A 25,258-nucleotide genomic window follows, 5' to 3' on the forward strand; every position below is an offset into this window, starting at 1 on the left:
TAATGTGTTAATATTTCAGTCGATTTAAGGCCTAAGATTTTGCAATTTGTGTTGTTTGTTTTAAACTGCTCTTAATTTTTCCTCTGTCCATGTAAAGCACAGGTGTCAAACTCAGTTCCTGGAGGGCCGCAGCTCTGCACAGTTTAGCTCCAACCCTAATCAAACGCACCTGATCAAACGAATTGAGTGCGTCAGGCTTGTTCGATACCTACAGACAGGTGTGTTGAAGCAGGCCTGGAACTAAACTCTACAGGGCTATGGCCCTTAGGGAATTAAGTTTGACACCACTGATGTAAAGCTATTCAGTCTAACGCTAATCCAATCACCAACCATGAATGCATTTCAATGACTTTGGGGAGTTAACCAGATACCAATATGACACTAGACACTACCAGAGGGGTATTGCACGAAAGTGTAATCAAGAAAGCCAGGGTAACAGAAAAAGCAGGGCTTGACCTAGTTTAATCAGCTCCTAGTCTGTTGCACGTTTGCTGATCCAGGATGAGAACGAGCTGATGAAGATAGCCAGGAGAAGAGCACATTCACAACATTTGTTAAAAGACCACAGGATCGATCAGAATCAATGGTGCAAGTATCGGGTAACGAGTTGAAAAACGCCCCTCTTCACCATCAATCAGGGAACTTCCATTAATTTTTTATTCAGAGACTTAAACTTTAACTCACTGGCCACTTTATTAGGTACACCTTACTAGTAGCACACCTTAATCTTTCGTGGCATAGATTCAACAAGGTACTGGAAATATTCCTCATATATTTTGGTCCATATTGACATGATAGAAGAGCATCTCTAAACACACAACACGTCCAACCTTCAGCCTGATGGGCTACTGCAGCAGAACACCACACTGGGTGCCACTGTTCATCCCTTTATGACCACAGTGTCTCCATCTTCTGATGGCTACTTCCAGCAGGATAATGCACCATGTTTTAAAGCGCCAATCATCTCAGACTGGTTTCTTGAACATGACAATGAGTTCACTGTACGCAAATGGCCTTCACAGTCACCAGTTCTCAATCCAATAGAGCACCTTTGGAATGTGGTGGAATGGGAGATTGGCATCATGGATGTGCAGCTGACAAATCTGCAGCAACTGCGTGATGCTATCATGTCAATATGGAGCAAAATCTCCATATTATGGAGACTTATACCAGTTGCTGACATGTAAACATTACTGCAAATTGTAGGGTGCAAGATTTCTGTAATGTCTAATCACTAATTTTGACCCTGTTGTTTCTAAAGACGTCAAACATGCATCCTTAGAGAAAAAGAGAAATAAGAATTCTGTAGGCATATATTTTTATCTGTCAGAGTCAAAGACCTTTCTAAAGATTTCAGAAAATCAGATCATTTGGAGGAGCGTCATGAGTCATTTTAATAAACATTATCATTCATATGAAAATAAAAAAGGGTCTATGGCTATTAATTTCAGATTCAGTGACTACAGCATTTGTAAATAAATATCTGGTCAATATGCTTTAGATGCATAAGATATGAGATGAGTTATTTTATTAAACATAAACAAATGGCATTTCACAAGCTGAATTTCAGATTCCAGACACAGTTTAGATATAATATATATTAATCTAACATCTGGTCAAAATGTTATACAAATAGTAAGAAGATTGCCTGACTTTGTTAACTTTAAACATTGTAATCTGCCATATGCAGTAGAATATTTAGATGGCTATGAATGTTACCTCAGATTCCGTCAAGCTGATCTACAGTGTCATATGTCAGTAGTTTGAATCTGGAACGCATAAACTATTTCATAACGAAACCTACAAACTACGAGTCTATCAGGAGACAGCGACAGAATATTTTACTTTACAAGAATTTGGATGGTCAACATATCAGGACTACATTAAAGTTCTTCCATGGACCTGTTTTCTATATCCCAGGATATAAAAGATCAATTTACAGCACCGCTCGACGCTGGTCGCTTGATTTCAGTGTCTGCGCGTTCACGTTCGCGTGCATGAGCGACAAGCACGTTCCCGACATCCCGAGTGAAATTTTTACTGAACAGCGCCCTCTGGTCACAGTTTTCGGCACAACACCGGGATCGCAGGTCAGGCAGCGTGGAGTTTGATGGACACCAGGACGTAGATCTTCCTCTGTTCTCCCCTGGTAAGTACTATTAATAAAAAAAAATCACAATATGTAAGTTAAAAGACTGCTTTATTACCTTTTTATCGTTACTTTAAATGATTATTGACAAAGTACAACAGTGAACTAAGTTGGATAACAAGAACCGACGTTTTTCCCTTAAGGTCAAATTAAACTATGACTGATTAAATGTAATACAAACGAGCATTTACCTAATGTTTTTATTTACATTTTAATGCATTCTCCTTACCAGTAAACATGTTCTCTGTTAATTTACAGTTGTTTGTCCATATTTTTTAAACTGCCATGTGTGGGAAGTAACGTCTCCTTCTCTGCACCTGCGTGAGTCTGACAGGGAACTTCAGCTCGTCTGTGAGTGTAAAGGTGTAAAGGTGTGTTTATTATTTAATGGAAATATAAAATGTTTTCTTTGTAGCCTACAGTGCATTTAACAAGGGCTAGCATTCAAAGGTTGTGACATTATATTGGCTAGTTTGGTTGATATATCGTGCTGGAGGTGTATTTCGATGACAAATTAATCAGTGAATGCTATTTTAACAGCACGTGGCCGTCCGTGTTTCCGTTCGCATATTAATAACTAATTTAATATTTTTATTGACAGTATTTATTGTTAGATTTAGTTTGAACGACGTATTAAGTCTGTGTGACCGCGGTAAAGTTTGTTCGGTTTTAAACCAATTAAATTATTTGCTCCTTTTATAGTTTGATATCAAAATATGCAAGATACACATAAATATCTTCACAGTCTATGATAAATATATGTCCTTTATGTTGCACAAGGCTTAATTTCTCGATTTAAAAGAAACAACCATAGCTACGAATGAATTAAACAAATCAACCATATGAAATATGTATATGAAAGGCATTACTGCAAAAACAAAGCTTGTGCATCATAGAGAATAATATTTGATTTGAATATTTTATCTCAAATGGTGTCAGAGTTTAATTGACTTTTACCGTTTTTACATTAAAAGTTATTTAAAAAACATTATAAAATAAATAAAGCGCTAATTCCACAAAAACAGTCTTACGCATTAACCACTTAAGGCCAAAGCTGTTTTTTTTTACATGCATTTTTTATTTCTCTTTGCTATTTGGGCTTTTTAGACCGTAATTAGAATAAAACCTAAGTATCATCTTTTGATATGATGTACTTTTAGAGAAAAATGGTGTCCATATATGTCCACTCGTGGTCTGAATTTCCATAAAACACAATAAAGTCACCTTTGTGTAATAGAATGAAAACCTCTTTATTTCTGCCTTGAACACAGCATTTTTTTCCTGACTGTTTTTAATGCATTAATAACACATACACATATTTTTGAACATGTTTTGACTATTACTAAAAACAACATTTTTTTTCCCATTTTGGACAGTTAAAATAGTGTTTGGGACATTTCATATGCTGCAAAACAATTGCAGGATGACACTGTATGTCTGTAAAATAATATAAAATATAAAACATAAAGCATAAGAGCTAAAATGTGCTGTCCACATATGTGGCCACTGAGCCCTAGGAGGATAAGCAGGATGTTTTCCTGAACATTTTGGTCCTGCTTTTATTGTATAATTTCATATGGTTAAATTGTTGAATTCAATTGTTTGGGGAATTTTTTTTTTTAATCAAGAAATTAAGCCTTGTGCAAGATAAAGGGCACATATTTATGCCTATCTGACATATTTTTGGCTCAAACTATTACTGGAGCAAAGAATTGAATTGGTTTGAAATCGAATGTCTAATAATTGTCAAACGTTAAACTAACTTTACCGTGGTTAAGAACCGACATTTTTTCCTTAAGGTCAAACTGAACTTTGACTGATTAAATGTAATAAAAACCCAATTTTTAGTTATTTTTTTACATTTTAATGCATTCTCCTTACCAGTAAATATTTTCTCTGTTAATTTACAGTTGTTTTTCCGTATTTCTGCCATGCGCGGGAAGTAACGTCTCACTCCTTCTCTGCACCTGCGTGAGTCTGACAGGGAACTACAGCTCGTCTGTGAGTGTAAAGGTGTGTTCATTATTTATTTAATTTAATAGGCACAGAGACAGACACACACACTGTCATGCGCTCGAGACAGCGGGTCCAGGCTGTCAGCGGGTCAGGAGACTGCTTCAATCTTTCACTTTCACACTTGTACTTAGTAATTTTAGCGAACACCTCAGATACTGTTGGCTGGTTCCTGTTGGTTGTGCACCTTTTTTACCGACGCCATTATAAGAACACAGATCACTCTGCCTATTCACGCCTATTCACGAGTCCCGCGGAAAAAGTGATTGACAGGTGGTAAATATGTGTGTAACTTATCTTTATTCATTTACTGTATGATTTGTTTATGGGTAAAACAAAGACCATGCGGGTCAGGTAGTTTAAAAGGTAGGCAACAAATAATTAATTCACCGCCGCCTATGACAACGATGCCATCGTCCATCGCAATGTTTCATATTAGACATCGTACGATGCCAATTTGGTCGACATCGCCCAACCCTAGTACGTATACCACATTATTTCACCGGCAGCATGACTAACATGGCAGGGCATCTCCGCAGGCACCACAAAAACAGATTTATCTGTTACACCGACAAGTGTAACACAAACTACTCTCCCGTCTTCATTTGGAATAAAACTTTCAGGTAACTCAACACGTGCAAAGGCAATTACAAGCGTGGTAGGAGTACTCATAGCTGCGGATATGCGACCTTATTCAGTGGTAGAAAACTTCAGTTTTAGGTATTTAATTAACGTGCTAGAACCGCGCTACGAAATCCCAAGTAGGACGCATCTCACAGCTATGGTGATACTCTCCATGTACAATAATGTGAAGGAGAAACTTATTGAAGGTCTTAGCAGTGCACATTTAGTAGCCTTGAGATTGCTGGACCTTCAGAGCAACACAGAGCTTCATGACTGTCACAGCGCACAAAGGTCAGATATTATTATATTGCATAAAAAAACGAAAATGGAATCGAATCGTGACTTTAGACTTTAGAAAATGTAATCGAGTCGAGGATTTGGAGGATCGTGACACCCTTAGTCCGATATACTGAAAATAGGGTTTTATTACTGAATATAAAATCAACAAAGGCATAACTGTAAAAAACAATGCTTGTGCACTTGTGCATCTTAGATATCAATATTTTGACAATTTTAGAGTTGATTTGAATATTTTATCTCAAATGGTGTCAGAGTTTAATGCATTTAAGTGTTTATATGTATCCGATGTACTGAAAATATAGAATATATAAAATCAACAAAGGCATAACTGTAAAAAGAAAAGCTTGTGCATCATAGAGATTAATATTCTGACAATTTTAGTCGATTTGAATATTTTATCTTAAAGTGTGTCAGAGTTTATTTGATTTAAGTGTTGAAAGTGTATCCGATATACTGAAAATAAGGTTTTATTACTGTATATAAAATCAACAAAGGCATAACTGTAAAAATAAAGCTTGTGTATTATAGAGAATAATATTCAGATAAATTTTGAGTTGATTTTAATATTTTATCTCAAATGGTGTCAAAGTATAATTAATTTAAGTGTTTACAGTGTATCTGATACACTGAAAATAGGGATTCAGTACTGTATATGAAATCAACAAAGGCATAACTGTAAAAACAAAGCTTGTGCATCATAGAGAATAATATTTAAAAATCTTTAGAGTTGATTTAAATATTTTATCTCAAATGGTGTCAAAGTTTAATTAGTTTAAATGTTTATAGTGTATCCGATATACTGAAAATATAGATTCAGTACTGTATATAAAATCAACCAGGGGCGTAGCAACTGGGGGGATGGGGGGTGGGGGGATACATCACCATACCTGTCAACCCTCTTATTTTTCCCGGGATTCTCCCGTATTTTATAGTTCTATCCCGCTATCATCCCGTAAAAGTATTTTCCCGTATTTTCAGTCTTTCTCTGAAGGGTGGCAAATAAACATTAAAGAACCGAGACTCCCTATATGCAACCCATACTGCCGAACCACTAGGGGCCGCCCTTTGCTCTTAAATGTGAGTGTTCTGTGCTTTTGCTTTGTTTAGGCTTGAAAACACTGAAATAAATGTAAAAACAGCGGGATTCCCTTTCCTTTTCATTACAGGTGCCGTCTATCCTTTAAATGCAATCCTCAAAACTGTCAGCTGACTGCTGACGTGCTTCAAAGTGATAAATAGATGCTGTTTCACAAACGGATTCTGTACACGCGATTTGAAGTGAAGCGAAAGTCTGGGATTTGGTTGCGTGTTTAAACAGACATATACACATAATTAATAATAATAGTATCTAAAGATGTCGATCTTGGTGGGTTTTTTTTTTTCAAACACAACTAAATTCGTCCTAAATGAGCATAAAATTTGGGAAAGCAATCGAAAGCTTTCATTATAATGTTAGATGTGTGCATTTTTGACACTGTTGTTTAATGTAATGAAAAGAAAAAAATCTAAAGAAATAAGAGAATTTGTTGCTCTTTAATCAGAATGTGTAAGTTATACAGTGAAGAAACGGCTAATGAGGTTCGATAGCTTGATTCTATTTAATTATAATAGCTATTAATTTTAATAAGTTGAACAGTTTGCTAATGTATTTGCTGCTAATGTATAATATTTAATTTTTCTTTTGTAAATAATAATAATGATACAACGTATTACTGGCCATTTAACTGTCTATTTACAATGAAACTGCTCCAAATGAACATATGTATTAATTTGGGGATTTAAAAAAAAGGGGGGGGGGGTTGGGGGGTCAGGGGAATCCCTTATTATGGGGGGGATATATCCCTTATTTTCACATCCCAATGTTGACAGGTATGTACATCACCCACTTTTAGAGACAGACCATTAAGGAAAAAGTGGTTACTAATTATATGAACGTAAACTTTTGGATCTCATTCAGCTGTCCACCCACTTTTAAAATGTCTGCTATGCCCCTGAAATCAACAAAGGCATAACCGTAAAAACAGCTTGTGCATCATAGAGGATAATGTTCAGACAATTTTAGAATATTTTATCTCAAATGGTGTCAGTTTAATTAATGTGTTTCAGTGTATCTGATATACTGAAAATATGGATTTATTACTGTATATGAAATCAACAAAGGCATAACTGTAAAAAACAAAGATTGTGCATTATAGAGAATAATATTTAGACAATTTAGAATTGATTTGAATAATATATCACAAATGGTGTCAGTGGAGTTTAATTGACTTATACCATTTTACATTAAATTTACATTACATTACAATACATTAAAATTCTTATAAAATAAATAAAGTTCTTGTGCAATAACCAGGATTTTCTGAACATTTTGGTCCTGGTTTTATTGTAGAATTTCATATGGTAAAATTATTTAATTAATTTTTTTTTTTTAATTGAGAATTTAGCTTTAAAGGGCATATTTCTCTCTATCTGACATATGTTTTGGCTCAAACTGTAACAGGAGCAAAGAATTTATTGTTTTGAAACTGAATGTCTAATGAATGTCAAACGTCAAACTCAAGTTACCGCAGTGTCTGACTGGCCAAGTTCCAGTGGGAAACAGCTTTGCAGATTTTTTTATGGACGCTATATGAGGAGAAAATACACACACATAAGGTTACTATACATCCAGACGTGTATAGCAAAATTATCCCTGAGTGGACGATCAGACATGGACGATGTCATGGAAATTCATAGTTCAGTCAGTGAAGTTTTGGGTGTTTTATATTTGGCTTAAAGTGGGAATCCTGTGCAAATAATGGTTCATTTGTGAATTCAATGCAGTTCTTGTTTATTTAGATACTGCTTTTACAGTGTAGATTGTGTCAAAGCAGCTTAACATAGTTCTAGTAAAGTCCAGATTTCAGAGTTGAAGTTCAGGTTAGTTTAGTTCAGTGTGGTGTAATTTTCACTGTTGAAAGTTCAAACACTGTAGAGCAAATCCATTGATGCGCTGCTCCACAATTCCCGATCCGAGCAAAGGCAGTGAGGACAGTGGCGAGGAAAAAAACTTCACCAATTGATGAAGTGAAGGAAAAAAAAAAAATTACAAAATAACTATATATATATATATATATATATATATATATATATATATATATATATATATATATATATATATATATATATATATATATATATATCGTGTTGGTAGCATAATCTGAAATGTCAGGACAATGGCGTTACTCAGTGTTATAGCGAAAAAAGCACGAAACAAAACATCACTATTCAGTTTACTAACATCACTCACATTAAGTTCACTTCACTATTATGTGCCAAGCGAAAATGACTCCCTCTGTCTAAACTTCAAGATGAGCCCACAGATACCTCTTCAGTCATTGTTTTCTGGCTGACTTGAGATCGCTTTGCGTCTGTCTCCTGATCCATTCGAGCAGTTTCATCTTACCTTAATCAAGCTCATTATCAGATTTACTCGTGTTTAAATATATTTATATGCTTGACTGCCTCTGGCATTTTGAAAAAAATGGTTATTATTTAGGTAGGCCACTATGCCATTATTTATTTACGCTTCTCACTGCGCGCGAAACAATAATAACCAACCAATAAAAGTGATTGTAAATGTAAGAAAGCTGATTGGTCAAAAGTGACTACCTTTATGTGTGTGCACACACACACACACTCAACACAGTTTGCTTGCTGTTTTTTACTCTGACTTATTCACAATCTCTCTCCCTCTCTCTCTCTCTCTTTCTATCTCACTCTCTCTCTCCCTCTTTCTCTATCTCACTCTCTCTCTCACACTCTCTCTTACGCGCACACAGGCATGCAGGTATTCAACATGCACCAGTTAATGCCGGATCAATGAAAAAAAAAATACCTAAACGCAAAACACGAATATCTGACATTTCCCGGACCAAGATCCAGCTCAAATTAAGCCCTGCTGCAAACAGTTCATTTGCGTACTTAACACACATGACTTATTCGCAATCTATGAAAGGTTTCATTTGCCTTGTGATCTGCAATGAGGCAAGCAAAGCTCGCAGCACTCGAACTCCCAGATGCCCCTGTCCAAACTCCCGTCCTGCCCCTGTTGTTTTTGTCTGGTTTGCACTTTATGCTGGAGCTCACACGCCTTCTTTCTGCTTTCGCTTAGCTGGTACTTTGCCGCAAAAGCTGCATAGTGGGTTTCAAAATGTCTCTTAACATTTGATTTTTTTAAAAGAGGAAATACGTTCTGTGCAGATCAGACAGGGCAGAGCACCAGAGCTTTCAATGAAAGTAAATGTTTCTGTCCACTCATTTTGAAACTTTCGATGTTCTTCAGGATTACTTCTTTTTGCAATCATCACCACTCATGTTGTTTAAATTTACGAGCGCACGGTTACCATAGAAACAAAAGTTTATTCACAGCGCAGCACACAAGCATTGTTCGAAACGTTTTTATTCTTTTTCCTGCAAAAATTACAATAACGAGGGAACTGTAATTGTATTTTCAATAGGAAACTGATTTCTAGTTATCTGATGGTTATCATTTTTTTAAACGTTAAGATATTATTTAAGGCAGACAGCACATATTTTGGTCAAAAAGCCATGGGTTCCCGACCACTGATCTAAGACAGTGGGGGGAAAGCAATATTTACTATGCTTTCTACTCAATTACTTTGCACTTGCAGAAAGAGGCTCTTGTACGACAAATCCAAAAGGCTTGAGCTCAACAATAGGTGGTAGTCACTTTTGCCCAAAACCACAGGTTACCTTCGAGTCATTCCTCAAGCCCACTCAGCCCTGCGCCTTTTTCTAAACTCCCTTTTTTAAAACAGCTCAATTAAGTCATCAGCTTCATTGTAGATGCCTAAAATGTTGGAAACGCACCACACCTAAGTCAGTGATAAAAAAGGACTAAGCTAGGAACTCTGGTGGGACTTGAACACACTACCTTTGAATGACTTAACTCACAGCCTAGAAATCCAATGCGCTATCCATTGCGCCATAGAGCCCTGCGCCATAGAGCACAGGAAGCAATTTTTGGTACTCTCAAGCCCATAAAAGCACTCCTTAATGCAAACTAGGCACGGCTGGGATTCAAACCCAGAATCTTCTGTTTACTAGACAGGTATTTTGACCAACTAAGCCACAGCACCAGATAACCATAGGAGGGGCTACTTGTTTAATTGAAAAAATAAAATAAAAAACATACAACGGTAGCGCTGCATGTGTGAATGTCTCTACTTGAAATATTAAAGTCCAATTGATTACGCATTACCACAGCATGCTACATAGAGCCATTGTCCAAAGCCCTCTTAAACGAGCAGCGTTCTTAAGGATTTGAGAGTTGTTAAGAAAAAGTCTGCTAAAAAGCTCGCCGCGTAAACACTCGTAATTCTTGGGAAGAAGCATTTCTGGCACCTGTACATTAGGCATTGCTGGGATTTGAACCCAGGATCTCCTGTTTACAAGACAGGCACTTTGACCAACTAAGCCACAGCGCCAACACCGAAAAGGGGATGAGACGTTTTTGCACAAAGACTAAAAAGACGGCATGTCTTAAAGAGACAACCAAAGAGGTTGCTTAACTCTATTTGTCGCACTACCCACTACACCCAAGAGAGGTGCTCTGGCTAACTTAGTCTCAGCACTAAAAGAAAAAACCTCTGGATACAATACTTCCAAACACAGTTTCATCAAAGACAGTGGTGGAAAAGCAATGTTTACTATGCTTTCTACTCAATTACTTTGCACTTGCAGAAAGAGGCTCTTGTACGACAAAAGGCTTGATCTGATCGATAGGTGGTAGTCACATTTGCCCCAAAACCACAGGTTGCCCTCGAGTCATTCCTCAAGCCCACTCAGCCCTGCGCCATTTTCTAATCTCCCTTATTTAAAACAGCTCAATTAAGTCATCAGCTTCATTGTAGAGTACCTTAGTATCTGAGCCTGCACTGCGCAATGAAAGAAAGAAGCAAAACGGGATGGACAGATGCCTAAAATGTTGGAAACGCACCACACTTAAGTCATTGATGAAAAAGGACAAAGCTGGCGACTCGAACCCACAACCTTTGAATGACTTAGCTCACAGCCTAGAAGTCCAATGCGCTATCCATTGCGCCACAGAGCCCTGCTACCTGTAGCACTGTTGCACAGGAAGCACCTTTTGGCACCCTCTAGCCCATAAAAGCTTTGCTCAATGCGGACTAGGCACTGCTGGGATTCGAACCCAGGATCTCCTGTTTACTAGACAGGCGCTTTGACCAACTAAGCCACAGCGCCAGATAGGTATGAGAGAGGCTAATTGTTCAATTGAAAAAAATGAAAATAAAAAACACAACGGTAGCGCTGCATGTGTGAATGTCTCTACTTGAAATATTAAAGTCCAATTGGTTACGCATTACCACAGCATGCTACATAGAGCCAATGTCAAAAGCCCTCTTAAACGAGCAGCGTTCTTAAGGATTTGAGAGTTGTTAAGAAAAAGTCTGCTAAACAGCTCGCCGCGTAAACACTCGTAAGTCTTGAGAAGAAGCAATTGCGGCACCTGTACATTAGGCACTGCTGGGATTTGAACCCAGGATCTCCTGTTTACAAGACAGGCACTTTGACCAACTAAGCCACAGCGCCAACACCGAAAAGGGGACGAGACGTTTTTGCACAGACTAAAAAGACGGCATGTCTTAAAGAGACAACCAAAGAGGTTGCTTAACTCTATTTGTCGCACTACCCACTACACCTCAAAGCTCTACAATTTCATGATTCATTCCGTTAAGCTCTGTGAACCAAGCACAAGCACCATCTGGACTAAGGCACTGCTGGGATTTGACCCAGGATCTCCTGTTAACAAGACAGGCCCTTTGACCAGCTAAGACACAGCGCCGCAAAGCTCGTTTGTGAGAGACATTTGCATGATAAAAAAAATCGAAGAAGACATAACTAATACACAACCGAACCCAGCATGTCAGGATGCAGAAAATGCTGACAAAATGGACGTGGTCTTTTAGAGTCTGGAGGATTATGTCTCAAACCTTACGGGTACCCTGGCCTCTGTTCAAGATCGAAGGAAAAAAAAACCATGAATTTATTTTTATTTTATCTATCCTTAATCATGTGTTAAGTGTTTTAGGAACCTCCAGTTGCTTTACATCCAAACCCAGTGTCAGCTCGGAAAATGGAAATCAGGACAAACATATGCTATTGGCCGTGCAAAGATTTTCAGATCAGAAAGCCACTCTCACATAATCTGAGGAAAAGGTGCAGTTTGGATTCGGACCTAGGACCTGCTGTTCCCAAGAGAGGTGCTCTGGCCAACTTAGTCTCAGCACTAAAAGAAAAAACCTCTGGATACAATACTTCCAAACACAGTTTCATCAAAGACAGTGGGGGAAAAGCGATGTTTACTATGCTTTCTACTCAATTACTTTGCACTTGCAGAAAGAGGCTCTTGTACGACAAAAGGCTTGATCTGATCGATAGGTGGTAGTCACTTTTGCCCCGAAACCACAGGTTGCCCTCGAGTCATTCCTCAAGCCCACTCAGCCCTGCGCCATTTTCTAATCTCCCTTATTTAAAACAGCTCAATTAAGTCATCAGCTTCATTGTAGAGTACCTTAGTATCTGAGCCTGCACTGCGCAATGAAAGAAAGAAGCAAAACGGGATGGACAGATGCCTAAAATGTTGGAAACGCACCACACCTAAGTCAGTGATGAAAAAGGACAAAGCTGGCGACTCTGGTGGGACTCGAACCCACAACCTTTGAATGACTTAGCTCACAGCCTAGAAGTCCAATGCGCTATCCATTGCGCCACAGAGCCCTGCTACCTGTAGCACTGTTGCACAGGAAGCACCTTTTGGCACCCTCTAGCCCATAAAAGTTTTGCTCGATGCGGACTAGGCACTGCTGGGATTCGAACCCAGGATCTCCTGTTTACTAGACAGGCGCTTTGACCAACTAAGCCACAGTGCCAGATAGGTACGAGAGAGGCTAATTGTTCAATTGAAAAAAATAAAATAAAAAAACACAACGGTAGCGCTGCATGTGTGAATGTCTCTACTTGAAATATTAAAGTCCAATTGGTTACGCATTACCACAGCATGCTACATAGAGCCATTGTCCATAGCCCTCTTAAACGAGCAGCGTTCTTAAGGATTTGAGAGTTGTTAAGAAAAAGTCTGCTAAACAGCTCGCCGCGTAAACACTCGTAATTCTTGAGAAGAAGCAATTGCGGCACCTGTACATTAGGCACTGCTGGGATTTGAACCCAGGATCTCCTGTTTACAAGACAGGCGCTTTGACCAACTAAGCCACAGCTCCAACACCAAAAAGGTAACGAGACGTTTTTGCACAGAGACTAAAAAGACGGCATGTCTTAAAGAGACAACCAAAGAGGTTGCTTAAGTCTATTTGTCGCACTACCCACTACACCTCAAAGCTCTACAATTTCATGATTCATTCCGTTAAGCTCTGTGAACCAAGCACAAGCACCATCTGGACTAAGGCACTGCTGGGATTTGACCCAGGATCTCCTGTTTACAAGACAGGCCCTTTGACTAGCTAAGACACAGCGCCGCAAAGCTCGTTTGTGAGAGACATTTGCATGATAAAAAAAATCGAAGAAGACATAACTAATACACAACCGAACCCAGCATGTCAGGATGCAGAAAATGCTGACAAGATGGACGTGGTCTTTTAGAGTCTGGAGGATTATGTCTCAAACCTTACGGGTACCCTGGCCTCTGTTCAAGATCGAAGGAAAAAAAAAAAAAACATGAATTTATTTTTATTTTATCTATCCTTAATCATGTGTTAAGTGTTTTAGGAACCTCCAGTTGCTTTACATCCAAACCCAGTGTCAGCTCGGAAAATGGAAATCAGGACAAACATATGCTATTGGCCGTGCAAAGATTTTCAGATCAGAAAGCCACTCTCACATAATCTGAGGAAAAGGTGCAGTTTGGATTCGGACCTAGGACCTGCTGTTCCCAAGTGAGGTGCTCTGGCCAACTTAGTCTCAGCACTAAAAGAAAAAACCTCTGGATACAATACGTCCAAACACAGTTTCATCAAAGACAGTGGGGGAAAAGCAATGTTTACTATGCTTTCTACTCAATTACTTTGCACTTGCAGAAAGAGGCTCTTGTACGACAAAAGGCTTGATCTGATCGATAGGTGGTAGTCACTTTTGCCCCGAAACCACAGGTTGCCCTCGAGTCATTCCTCAAGCCCACTCAGCCCTGCGCCATTTTCTAATCTCCCTTATTTAAAACAGCTCAATTAAGTCATCAGCTTCATTGTAGAGTACCTTAGTATCTGAGCCTGCACTGCGCAATGAAAGAAAGAAGCAAAACGGGATGGACAGATGCCTAAAATGTTGGAAACGCACCACACCTAAGTCAGTGATGAAAAAGGACAAAGCTGGTGACTCTGGTGGGACTCGAACCCACAACCTTTGAATGACTTAGCTCACAGCCTAGAAGTCCAATGCGCTATCCATTGCGCCACAGAGCCCTGCTACCTGTAGCACTGTTGCACAGGAAGCACCTTTTGGCACCCTCTAGCCCATAAAAGTTTTTTGCTCGATGCGGACTAGGCACTGCTGGGATTCGAACCCAGGATCTCCTGTTTACTAGACAGGCGCTTTGACCAACTAAGCCACAGCGCCAGATATGTATGAGAGAGGCTAATTGTTCAATTGAAAAAAATAAAATAAAAAAACACAACGGTAGCGCTGCATGTGTGAATGTCTCTACTTGAAATATTAAAGTCCAATTGGTTACGCATTACCACAGCATGCTACATAGAGCCACTGTCCAAAGCCCTCTTAAATGAGCAGCGTTCTTAAGGATTTGAGAGTTGTTAAGAAAAAGTCTGCTAAACAGCTCGCCGCGTAAACACTCGTAATTCTTGAAAAGAAGCAATTGCGGCACCTGTACATTAGGCACTGCTGGGATTTGAACCCAGGATCTCCTGTTTACAAGACAGGCGCTTTGACCAACTAAGCCACAGCGCCAACACCGAAAAGGGGACGAGACGTTTTTGCACAGAGACTAAAAAGACGGCATGTCTTAAAGAGACAACCAAAGAGGTTGCTTAACTCTATTTGTCGCACTACACCTCAAAGCTCTACAATTTCATGATTCATTCCGTTAAGCTCTGTGAAACAAGCACAAGCACCATCTGGACTAAGTAACTGCTGGGATTTGACCCAGGATCTCCTGTTTACTAGACAGGCGCTTTGACCAACTAAGCCACAGCGCCAGATAGGTATGAAAGAGGCTAATTGTTCAATTGAAAAAAAAAAAAAAAAAAACACAAAGGTAGCGCTGCATGTGTGAATGTCTCTACTTGAAATATTAAAGTCCAATTGGTTACGCATTACCACAGCATGCTACATAGAGCCACTGTCCAAAGCCCTCTTAAACGAGCAGCGTTCTTAAGGATTTGAGAGTTGTTAAGAAAAAGTCTGCTAAACAGCTCACCGCGTAAACACTCGTAATTCTTGAGAAGAAGCAATTGCGGAACCTGTACATTAGGCACTGCTGGGATTTGAACCCAGGATCTCCTGTTTACAAGACAGGCGCTTTGACCAACTAAGCCACAGCGCCAACACCGAAAAGGGGACGAGACGTTTTTCCACAGAGACTAAAAAGACGGCATGTCTTAAAGAGACAACCAAAGAGGTTGCTTAACTCTATTTGGGATTTGACCCAGGATCTCCTGTTTACAAGACAGGCCCTTTGACCAGCTAAGACACAGCGCCGCAAAGCTCGTTTGTGAGAGACATTTGCATGATAAAAAAAATCGAAGAAGACATAACTAATACACAACCGAACCCAGCATGTCAGGATGCAGAAAATGCTGACAAGATGGACGTGGTCTTTTAGAGTCTGGAGGATTATGTCTCAAACCTTACGGGTACCCTGGCCTCTGTTCAAGATCGAAGGAAAAAAAAAAAAACATGAATTTATTTTTATTTTATCTATCCTTAATCATGTGTTAAGTGTTTTAGGAACCTCCAGTTGCTTTACATCCAAACCCAGTGTCAGCTCGGAAAATGGAAATCAGGACAAACATATGCTATTGGCCGTGCAAAGATTTTCAGATCAGAAAGCCACTCTCACATAATCTGAGGAAAAGGTGCAGTTTGGATTCGGACCTAGGACCTGCTGTTCCCAAGTGAGGTGCTCTGGCCAACTTAGTCTCAGCACTAAAAGAAAAAACCTCTGGATACAATACGTCCAAACACAGTTTCATCAAAGACAGTGGGGGAAAAGCAATGTTTACTATGCTTTCTACTCAATTACTTTGCACTTGCAGAAAGAGGCTCTTGTACGACAAAAGGCTTGATCTGATCGATAGGTGGTAGTCACTTTGCCCCGAAACCACAGGTTGCCCTCGAGTCATTCCTCAAGCCCACTCAGCCCTGCGCCATTTTCTAATCTCCCTTATTTAAAACAGCTCAATTAAGTCATCAGCTTCATTGTAGAGTACCTTAGTATCTGAGCCTGCACTGCGCAATGAAAGAAAGAAGCAAAACGGGATGGACAGATGCCTAAAATGTTGGAAACGCACCACACCTAAGTCAGTGATGAAAAAGGACAAAGCTGGTGACTCTGGTGGGACTCGAACCCACAACCTTTGAATGACTTAGCTCACAGCCTAGAAGTCCAATGCGCTATCCATTGCGCCACAGAGCCCTGCTACCTGTAGCACTGTTGCACAGGAAGCACCTTTTGGCACCCTCTAGCCCATAAAAGTTTTTTGCTCGATGCGGACTAGGCACTGCTGGGATTCGAACCCAGGATCTCCTGTTTACTAGACAGGCGCTTTGACCAACTAAGCCACAGCGCCAGATATGTATGAGAGAGGCTAATTGTTCAATTGAAAAAAATAAAATAAAAAAAACACAACGGTAGCGCTGCATGTGTGAATGTCTCTACTTGAAATATTAAAGTCCAATTGGTTACGCATTACCACAGCATGCTACATAGAGCCACTGTCCAAAGCCCTCTTAAATGAGCAGCGTTCTTAAGGATTTGAGAGTTGTTAAGAAAAAGTCTGCTAAACAGCTCGCCGCGTAAACACTCGTAATTCTTGAAAAGAAGCAATTGCGGCACCTGTACATTAGGCACTGCTGGGATTTGAACCCAGGATCTCCTGTTTACAAGACAGGCGCTTTGACCAACTAAGCCACAGCGCCAACAGCGAAAAGGGGACGAGACGTTTTTGCACAGAGACTAAAAAGACGGCATGTCTTAAAGAGACAACCAAAGAGGTTGCTTAACTCTATTTGTCGCACTACCCACTACACCTCAAAGCTCTACAATTTCATGATTCATTCCGTTAAGCTCTGTGAAACAAGCACAAGCACCATCTGGACTAAGTAACTGCTGGGATTTGACCCAGGATCTCCTGTTTACTAGACAGGCGCTTTGACCAACTAAGCCACAGCGCCAGATAGGTATGAAAGAGGCTAATTGTTCAATTGAAAAAAAATAAATAAAAAAACACAAAGGTAGCGCTGCATGTGTGAATGTCTCTACTTGAAATATTAAAGTCCAATTGGTTACGCATTACCACAGCATGCTACATAGAGCCACTGTCCAAAGCCCTCTTAAACGAGCAGCGTTCTTAAGGATTTGAGAGTTGTTAAGAAAAAGTCTGCTAAACAGCTCGCCGCGTAAACACTCGCAATTCTTGAGAAGAAGCAATTGCGGCACCTGTACATTAGGCACTGCTGGGATTTGAACCCAGGATCTCCTGTTTACAAGACAGGCGCTTTGACCAACTAAGCCACAGCGCCAACACCGAAAAGGTGACGAGACGTTTTTGCACAGAGACTAAAAAGACGGCATGTCTTAAAGAGACAACCAAAGAGGTTGCTTAACTCTATTTGTCGCACTACCCACTACACCTCAAAGCTCTACATTTCATGATTCATTCCGTTAAGCTCTGTGAACCAAGCACAAGCACCATCTGGACTAAGGCACTGCTGGGATTTGACCCAGGATCTCCTGTTTACAAGACAGGCCCTTTGACCAGCTAAGACACAGCGCCGCAAAGCTCGTTTGTGAGAGACATTTGCATGATAAAAAAAATCGAAGAAGACATAACTAATACACAACCGAACCCAGCATGTCAGGATGCAGAAAATGCTGACAAGATGGATGTGGTCTTTTAGAGTCTGGAGGATTATGTCTCAAATCTTACGGGTACCCTGGCCTCTGTTCAAGATCAAAGGAAAAAAAAAACCCATGAATTTATTTTTATTTTATCTATCCTTAATCATGTGTTAAGTGTTTTAGGAACCTCCAGTTGCTTTACATCCAAACCCAGTGTCAGCTCGGAAAATGGAAATCAGGACAAACATATGCTATTGGCCGTGCAAAGATTTTCAGATCAGAAAGCCACTCTCACATAATCTGAGGAAAAGGTGCAGTTTGGATTCGGACCTAGGACCTGCTGTTCCCAAGAGAGGTGCTCTGGCCAACTTAGTCTCAGCACTAAAAGAAAAAACCTCTGGATACAATACTTCCAAACACAGTTTCATCAAAGACAGTGGGGGAAAAGCAATGTTTACTATGCTTTCTACTCAATTACTTTGCACTTGCAGAAAGAGGCTCTTGTACGACAAAAGGCTTGATCTGATCGATAGGTGGTAGTCACTTTTGCCCCGAAACCACAGGTTGCCCTTGAGTCATTCCTCAAGCCCACTCAGCCCTGCGCCATTTTCTAATCTCCCTTATTTAAAACAGCTCAATTAAGTCATCAGCTTCATTGTAGAGTACCTTAGTATCTGAGCCTGCACTGCGCAATGAAAGAAAGAAGCAAAACGGGATGGACAGATGCCTAAAATGTTGGAAACGCACCACACCTAAGTCAGTGATGAAAAAGTACAAAGCTGGCGACTCTAATGGGACTCGGACCCACAACCTTTGAAAGACTTAGCTCACAGCCTAGAAGTCCAATGCGCTATCCATTGCGCCACAGAGCCCTGCTACCTGTAGCACTGTTGCACAGGAAGCACCTTTTGGCACCCTCTAGCCCATAAAAGTTTTGCTTGATGCGGACTAGGCACTGCTGGGATTCGAACCCAGGATCTCCTGTTTACTAGACAGGCGCTTTGACCAACTAAGCCACAGCGCCAGACAGGTATGAGAGAGGCTAATTGTTCAATTGAAAAAAATAAAATAAAAAAACACAACGGTAGCGCTGCATGTGTGAATGTCTCTACTTGAAATATTAAAGTCCAATTGGTTACGCATTACCACAGCATGCTACATAGAGCCATTGTCCAAAGCCCTCTTAAACGAGCAGCGTTCTTAAGGATTTGAGAGTTGTTAAGAAAAAGTCTGCTAAACAGCTCGCCGCGTAAACACTCGTAATTCTTGAAAACAAGCAATTGCGGCACCTGTACATTAGGCACTGCTGGGATTTGAACCCAGGATCTCCTGTTTACAAGACAGGCGCTTTGACCAACTAAGCCACAGCGCCAACACCGAAAAGGTGACGAGACGTTTTTGCACAGAGACTAAAAAGACGGCATGTCTTAAAGAGACAACCAAAGAGGTTGCTTAACTCTATTTGTCGCACTACACACTACACCTCAAAGCTCTACAATTTCATGATTCATTCCGTTAAGCTCTGTGAACCAAGCACAAGCACCATCTGGACTAAGGCACTGCTGGGATTTGACCCAGGATCTCCTGTTTACAAGACAGGCCCTTTGACCAGCTAAGACACAGCGCCGCAAAGCTCGTTTGTGAGAGACATTTGCATGATAAAAAAAATCGAAAAAGACATAACTAATACACAACCGAACCCAGCATGTCAGGATGCAGAAAATGCTGACAAGATGGACGTGGTCTTTAGAGTCTGGAGGATTATGTCTCAAACCTTACGGGTACCCTGGCCTCTGTTCAAGATCGAAGGAAAAAAAAAAACCCATGAATTTATTTTTATTTTATCTATCCTTAATCATGTGTTAAGTGTTTTAGGAACCTCCAGTTGCTTTACATCCAAACCCAGTGTCAGCTCGGAAAATGGAAATCAGGACAAACATATGCTATTGGCCGTGCAAAGATTTTCAGATCAGAAAGCCACTCTCACATAATCTGAGGAAAAGGTGCAGTTTGGATTCGGACCTAGGACCTGCTGTTCCCAAGAGAGGTGCTCTGGCCAACTTAGTCTCAGCACTAAAAGAAAAAACCTCTGGATACAATACTTCCAAACACAGTTTCATCAAAGACAGTGGGGGAAAAGCAATGTTTACTATGCTTTCTACTCAATTACTTTGCACTTGCAGAAAGAGGCTCTTGTACGACAAAAGGCTTGATCTGATCGATAGGTGGTAGTCACTTTTGCCCCGAAACCACAGGTTGCCCTTGAGTCATTCCTCAAGCCCACTCAGCCCTGCGCCATTTTCTAATCTCCCTTATTTAAAACAGCTCAATTAAGTCATCAGCTTCATTGTAGAGTACCTTAGTATCTGAGCCTGCACTGCGCAATGAAAGAAAGAAGCAAAACGGGATGGACAGATGCCTAAAATGTTGGAAACGCACCACACCTAAGTCAGTGATGAAAAAGTACAAAGCTGGCGACTCTGATGGGACTCGAACCCACAACCTTTGAAAGACTTAGCTCACAGCCTAGAAGTCCAATGCGCTATCCATTGCGCCACAGAGCCCTGCTACCTGTAGCACTGTTGCACAGGAAGCACCTTTTGGCACCCTCTAGCCCATAAAATGCTGACAAGATGGACGTGGTCTTTTAGAGTCTGGAGGATTATGTCTCAAACCTTACGGGTACCCTGGCCTCTGTTCAAGATCGAAGGAAAAAAAAAACCCATGAATTTATTTTTATTTTATCTATCCTTAATCATGTGTTAAGTGTTTTAGGAACCTCCAGTTGCTTTACATCCAAACCCAGTGTCAGCTCGGAAAATGGAAATCAGGACAAACATATGCTATTGGCCGTGCAAAGATTTTCAGATCAGAAAGCCACTCTCACATAACCTGAGGAAAAGGTGCAGTTTGGATTCGGACCTAGGACCTGCTGAAAGAAAGAAGCAAAACGGGATGGACAGATGCCTAAAATGTTGGAAACGCACCACACCTAAGTCAGTGATGAAAAAGGACAAAGCTGGCGACTCTGGTGAGACTCGAACCCACAACCTTTGAATGACTTAGCTCACAGCCTAGAAGTCCAATGCACTATCCATTGCGCCACAGAGCCCTGCTACCTGTAGCACTGTTGCACAGGAAGCACCTTTTGGCACCCTCTAGCCCATAAAAGTTTTGCTCAATGCGGACTAGGCACTGCTGGGATTCGAACCCAGGATCTCCTGTTTACTAGACAGGCGCTTTGACCAACTAAGCCACAGCGCCAGATAGGTATGAGAGAGGTTAATTGTTCAATTGAAAAAAATCAAATAAAAAAACACAACGGTAGCGCTGCATGTGTGAATGTCTCTACTTGAAATATTAAAGTCCAATTGGTTACGCATTACCACAGCATGCTACATAGAGCCATTGTCCAAAGCCCTCTTAAACGAGCAGCGTTCTTAAGGATTTGAGAGTTGTTAAGAAAAAGTCTGCTAAACAGCTCGCCGCGTAAACACTCGTAATTCTTGAAAACAAGCAATTGCGGCACCTGTACATTAGGCACTGCTGGGATTTGAACCCAGGATCTCCTGTTTACAAGACAGGCGCTTTGACCAACTAAGCCACAGCGCCAACACCGAAAAGGTGACGAGACGTTTTTGCACAGAGACTAAAAAGACGGCATGTCTTAAAGAGACAACCAAAGAGGTTGCTTAACTCTATTTGTCGCACTACCCACTACACCTCAAAGCTCTACAATTTCATGATTCATTCCGTTAAGCTCTGTGAACCAAGCACAAGCACCATCTGGACTAAGGCACTGCTGGGATTTGACCCAGAATCTCCTGTTTACAAGACAGGCCCTTTGACCAGCTAAGACACAGCGCCGCAAAGCTCGTTTGTGAGAGACATTTGCATGATAAAAAAAATCGAAGAAGACATAACTAATACACAACCGAACCCAGCATGTCAGGATGCAGAAAATGCTGACAAGATGGACGTGGTCTTTTAGAGTCTGGAGGATTATGTCTCAAACCTTACGGGTACCCTGGCCTCTGTTCAAGATCGAAGGGAAAAAAAAAAACATGAATTTATTTTTATTTTATCTATCCTTAATCATGTGTTAAGTGTTTTAGGAACCTCCAGTTGCTTTACATCCGAACCCAGTGTCAGCTCGGAAAATGGAAATCAGGACAAACATATGCTATTGGCCGTGCAAAGATTTTCAGATCAGAAAGCCACTCTCACATAATCTGAGGAAAAGGTGCAGTTTGGATTCGGACCTAGGACCTGCTGTTCCCAAGAGAGGTGCTCTGGCCAACTTAGTCTCAGCACTAAAAGAAAAAACCTCTGGATACAATACTTCCAAACACAGTTTCATCAAAGACAGTGGGGGAAAAGCAATGTTTACTATGCTTTCTACTCAATTACTTTGCACTTGCAGAAAGAGGCTCTTGTACGACAAAAGGCTTGATCTGATCGATAGGTGGTAGTCACTTTTGGCCCGAAACCACAGGTTGCCCTCGAGTCATTCCTCAAGCCCACTCAGCCCTGCGCCATTTTCTAATCTCCCTTATTTAAAACAGCTCAATTAAGTCATCAGCTTCATTGTAGAGTACCTTAGTATCTGAGCCTGCACTGCGCAATGAAAGAAAGAAGCAAAACGGGATGGACAGATGCCTAAAATGTTGGAAACGCACCACACCTAAGTCAGTGATGAAAAAGGACAAAGCTGGCGACTCTGGTGGGACTCGAACCCACAACCTTTGAATGACTTAGCTCACAGCCTAGAAGTCCAATGCGCTATCCATTGCGCCACAGAGCCCTGCTACCTGTAGCACTGTTGCACAGGAAGCACCTTTTGGCACCCTCTAGCCCATAAAAGCTTTGTTCAATGCGGACCAGGCACTGCTGGGATTCGAACCCAGGATCTCCTGTTTACTACACAGGGGCTTTGACCAACTAAGCCACAGCGCCAGAGAGGTATGAGAGAGGCTAATTGTTCAATTGAAAAAAAAAATAAAAAAACACAACGGTAGCGCTGCATGTGTGAATGTCTCTACTTGAAATATTAAAGTCCAATTGGTTACGCATTACCACAGCATGCTACATAGAGCCATTGTCCAAAGCCCTCTTAAACGAGCAGCGTTCTTAAGGATTTGAGAGTTGTTAAGAAAAAGTCTGCTAAACAGCTCGCCGCGTAAACACTCGTAATTCTTGAAAACAAGCAATTGCGGCACCTGTACATTAGGCACTGCTGGGATTTGAACCCAGGATCTCCTGTTTACAAGACAGGCGCTTTGACCAACTAAGCCACAGCGCCAACACCGAAAAGGGGACGAGACGTTTTTGCACAGAGACTAAAAAGACGGCATGTCTTAAAGAGACAACCAAAGAGGTTGCTTAACTCTATTTGTCGCACTACCCACTACACCTCAAAGCTCTACAATTTCATGATTCATTCCGTTAAGCTCTGTGAACCAAGCACAAGCACCATCTGGACTAAGGCACTGCTGGGATTTGACCCAGGATCTCCTGTTTACAAGACAGGCCCTTTGACCAGCTAAGACACAGCGCCGCAAAGCTCGTTTGTGAGAGACATTTGCATGATAAAAAAAATCGAAGAAGACATAACTAATACATAACCGAACCCAGCATGTCAGGATGCAGAAAATGCTGACAAGATGGACGTGGTCTTTTAGAGTCTGGAGGATTATGTCTCAAACCTTACGGGTACCCTGGCCTCTGTTCAAGATCGAAGGAAAAAAAAAAACCATGAATTTATTTTTATTTTATCTATCCTTAATCATGTGTTAAGTGTTTTAGGAACCTCCAGTTGCTTTACATCCGAACCCAGTGTCAGCTCGGAAAATGGAAATCAGGACAAACATATGCTATTGGCCGTGCAAAGATTTTCAGATCAGAAAGCCACTCTCACATAATCTGAGGAAAAGGTGCAGTTTGGATTCGGACCTAGGACCTGCTGTTCCCAAGAGAGGTGCTCTGGCCAACTTAGTCTCAGCACTAAAAGAAAAAACCTCTGGATACAATACTTCCAAACACAGTTTCATCAAAGACAGTGGGGGAAAAGCAATATTTACTATGCTTTCTACTCAATTACTTTGCACTTGCAGAAAGAGGCTCTTGTACGACAAAAGGCTTGATCTGATCGATAGGTGGTAGTCACTTTTGCCCCGAAACCACAGGTTGCCCTCGAGTCATTCCTCAAGCCCACTCAGCCCTGCGCCATTTTCTAATCTCCCTTATTTAAAACAGCTCAATTAAGTCATCAGCTTCATTGTAGAGTACCTTAGTATCTGAGCCTGCACTGCGCAATGAAAGAAAGAAGCAAAACGGGATGGACAGATGCCTAAAATGTTGGAAACGCACCATACCTAAGTCAGTGATGAAAAAGGACAAAGCTGGCGACTCTGGTGGGACTCGAACCCACAACCTTTAAATGACTTGCGCCACAGAGCCCTGCTACCTGTAGCACTGTTGCACAGGAAGCACCTTATGGCACCCTCTAGCTCATAAAAGCTTTGCTCAATGCAGACCAGGCACTGCTGGGATTCGAACCCAGGATCTCCTGTTTACTAGACAGGCGCTTTGACCAACTAAGCCACAGCGCCAGATAGGTATGAGAGAGGCGAATTGTTCAATTGAAAAAATGAAAATAAAAACACAACGGTAGCGCTGCATGTGTGAATGTCTCTACTTGAAATATTAAAGTCCAATTGGTTACGCATTACCACAGCATGCTACATAGAGCCATTGTCCAAAGCCCTCTTAAACGAGCAGCGTTCTTAAGGATTTGAGAGTTGTTAAGAAAAAGTCTGCTAAACAGCTCGCCGCGTAAACACTCGTAATTCTTGAGAAGAAGCAATTGCGGCACCTGTACATTAGGCACTGCTGGGATTTGAACCCAGGATCTCCTGTTTACAAGACAGGCGCGTTGACCAACTAAGCCACAGCGCCAACACCAAAAAGGTGATGAAACGTTTTTGCACAGACTAAAAAGACGGCATGTCTTAAAGAGACAACCAAAGAGGTTGCTTAACTCTATTTGTCACACTACCCAC

The 25,258-nt window shown here is 40.9% G+C and overlaps 25 non-coding genes across 25 annotated transcripts; all 25 read right to left on the reverse strand.

The window, feature by feature from the left end:
* Window positions 1-10,501: 10,501 nt before the first annotated feature.
* Window positions 10,502-10,575, reverse strand: trnat-ugu (transfer RNA threonine (anticodon UGU)). The gene has a single exon. It is a non-coding gene; the product is annotated as a tRNA-Thr (tRNA).
* Window positions 10,576-11,279: 704 nt separating this feature from the next.
* Window positions 11,280-11,353, reverse strand: trnat-agu (transfer RNA threonine (anticodon AGU)). Its single transcript has one exon. It is a non-coding gene; the product is annotated as a tRNA-Thr (tRNA).
* Window positions 11,354-11,627: 274 nt separating this feature from the next.
* On the reverse strand, window positions 11,628-11,701 carry trnat-ugu (transfer RNA threonine (anticodon UGU)). Its single transcript has one exon. It is a non-coding gene; the product is annotated as a tRNA-Thr (tRNA).
* A 1,099-nt stretch (window positions 11,702-12,800) lies between these two features.
* trnar-ucu (transfer RNA arginine (anticodon UCU)) lies at window positions 12,801-12,889 on the reverse strand. Its single transcript is given in 2 exon segments — window positions 12,801-12,836; window positions 12,853-12,889. It is a non-coding gene; the product is annotated as a tRNA-Arg (tRNA).
* Window positions 12,890-12,967: 78 nt separating this feature from the next.
* Window positions 12,968-13,041, reverse strand: trnat-agu (transfer RNA threonine (anticodon AGU)). Its single transcript has one exon. It is a non-coding gene; the product is annotated as a tRNA-Thr (tRNA).
* Window positions 13,042-13,315: 274 nt separating this feature from the next.
* On the reverse strand, window positions 13,316-13,389 carry trnat-ugu (transfer RNA threonine (anticodon UGU)). Its single transcript has one exon. It is a non-coding gene; the product is annotated as a tRNA-Thr (tRNA).
* Window positions 13,390-14,494: 1,105 nt separating this feature from the next.
* On the reverse strand, window positions 14,495-14,583 carry trnar-ucu (transfer RNA arginine (anticodon UCU)). The gene is given in 2 exon segments: window positions 14,495-14,530; window positions 14,547-14,583. It is a non-coding gene; the product is annotated as a tRNA-Arg (tRNA).
* An 80-nt stretch (window positions 14,584-14,663) lies between these two features.
* On the reverse strand, window positions 14,664-14,737 carry trnat-agu (transfer RNA threonine (anticodon AGU)). Its single transcript has one exon. It is a non-coding gene; the product is annotated as a tRNA-Thr (tRNA).
* Window positions 14,738-15,011: 274 nt separating this feature from the next.
* On the reverse strand, window positions 15,012-15,085 carry trnat-ugu (transfer RNA threonine (anticodon UGU)). Its single transcript has one exon. It is a non-coding gene; the product is annotated as a tRNA-Thr (tRNA).
* Window positions 15,086-15,606: 521 nt separating this feature from the next.
* Window positions 15,607-15,680, reverse strand: trnat-ugu (transfer RNA threonine (anticodon UGU)). The gene has a single exon. It is a non-coding gene; the product is annotated as a tRNA-Thr (tRNA).
* A 1,003-nt stretch (window positions 15,681-16,683) lies between these two features.
* trnar-ucu (transfer RNA arginine (anticodon UCU)) lies at window positions 16,684-16,772 on the reverse strand. The gene is given in 2 exon segments: window positions 16,684-16,719; window positions 16,736-16,772. It is a non-coding gene; the product is annotated as a tRNA-Arg (tRNA).
* An 80-nt stretch (window positions 16,773-16,852) lies between these two features.
* Window positions 16,853-16,926, reverse strand: trnat-agu (transfer RNA threonine (anticodon AGU)). The gene has a single exon. It is a non-coding gene; the product is annotated as a tRNA-Thr (tRNA).
* A 275-nt stretch (window positions 16,927-17,201) lies between these two features.
* trnat-ugu (transfer RNA threonine (anticodon UGU)) lies at window positions 17,202-17,275 on the reverse strand. The gene has a single exon. It is a non-coding gene; the product is annotated as a tRNA-Thr (tRNA).
* A 529-nt stretch (window positions 17,276-17,804) lies between these two features.
* On the reverse strand, window positions 17,805-17,878 carry trnat-ugu (transfer RNA threonine (anticodon UGU)). Its single transcript has one exon. It is a non-coding gene; the product is annotated as a tRNA-Thr (tRNA).
* Window positions 17,879-19,147: 1,269 nt separating this feature from the next.
* Window positions 19,148-19,221, reverse strand: trnat-agu (transfer RNA threonine (anticodon AGU)). The gene has a single exon. It is a non-coding gene; the product is annotated as a tRNA-Thr (tRNA).
* A 274-nt stretch (window positions 19,222-19,495) lies between these two features.
* Window positions 19,496-19,569, reverse strand: trnat-ugu (transfer RNA threonine (anticodon UGU)). The gene has a single exon. It is a non-coding gene; the product is annotated as a tRNA-Thr (tRNA).
* A 1,103-nt stretch (window positions 19,570-20,672) lies between these two features.
* trnar-ucu (transfer RNA arginine (anticodon UCU)) lies at window positions 20,673-20,761 on the reverse strand. Its single transcript is given in 2 exon segments — window positions 20,673-20,708; window positions 20,725-20,761. It is a non-coding gene; the product is annotated as a tRNA-Arg (tRNA).
* A 459-nt stretch (window positions 20,762-21,220) lies between these two features.
* On the reverse strand, window positions 21,221-21,309 carry trnar-ucu (transfer RNA arginine (anticodon UCU)). Its single transcript is given in 2 exon segments — window positions 21,221-21,256; window positions 21,273-21,309. It is a non-coding gene; the product is annotated as a tRNA-Arg (tRNA).
* A 78-nt stretch (window positions 21,310-21,387) lies between these two features.
* Window positions 21,388-21,461, reverse strand: trnat-agu (transfer RNA threonine (anticodon AGU)). The gene has a single exon. It is a non-coding gene; the product is annotated as a tRNA-Thr (tRNA).
* Window positions 21,462-21,735: 274 nt separating this feature from the next.
* trnat-ugu (transfer RNA threonine (anticodon UGU)) lies at window positions 21,736-21,809 on the reverse strand. Its single transcript has one exon. It is a non-coding gene; the product is annotated as a tRNA-Thr (tRNA).
* A 1,103-nt stretch (window positions 21,810-22,912) lies between these two features.
* trnar-ucu (transfer RNA arginine (anticodon UCU)) lies at window positions 22,913-23,001 on the reverse strand. The gene is given in 2 exon segments: window positions 22,913-22,948; window positions 22,965-23,001. It is a non-coding gene; the product is annotated as a tRNA-Arg (tRNA).
* A 78-nt stretch (window positions 23,002-23,079) lies between these two features.
* trnat-agu (transfer RNA threonine (anticodon AGU)) lies at window positions 23,080-23,153 on the reverse strand. The gene has a single exon. It is a non-coding gene; the product is annotated as a tRNA-Thr (tRNA).
* Window positions 23,154-23,425: 272 nt separating this feature from the next.
* Window positions 23,426-23,499, reverse strand: trnat-ugu (transfer RNA threonine (anticodon UGU)). Its single transcript has one exon. It is a non-coding gene; the product is annotated as a tRNA-Thr (tRNA).
* Window positions 23,500-24,734: 1,235 nt separating this feature from the next.
* On the reverse strand, window positions 24,735-24,808 carry trnat-agu (transfer RNA threonine (anticodon AGU)). The gene has a single exon. It is a non-coding gene; the product is annotated as a tRNA-Thr (tRNA).
* A 272-nt stretch (window positions 24,809-25,080) lies between these two features.
* trnat-ugu (transfer RNA threonine (anticodon UGU)) lies at window positions 25,081-25,154 on the reverse strand. The gene has a single exon. It is a non-coding gene; the product is annotated as a tRNA-Thr (tRNA).
* Window positions 25,155-25,258: the final 104 nt, after the last annotated feature.

The sequence above is a fragment of the Danio aesculapii genome, chromosome 2 (genome assembly GCF_903798145.1).
Source record: "Danio aesculapii chromosome 2, fDanAes4.1, whole genome shotgun sequence".
Lineage (NCBI taxonomy): Eukaryota > Metazoa > Chordata > Actinopteri > Cypriniformes > Danionidae > Danio > Danio aesculapii.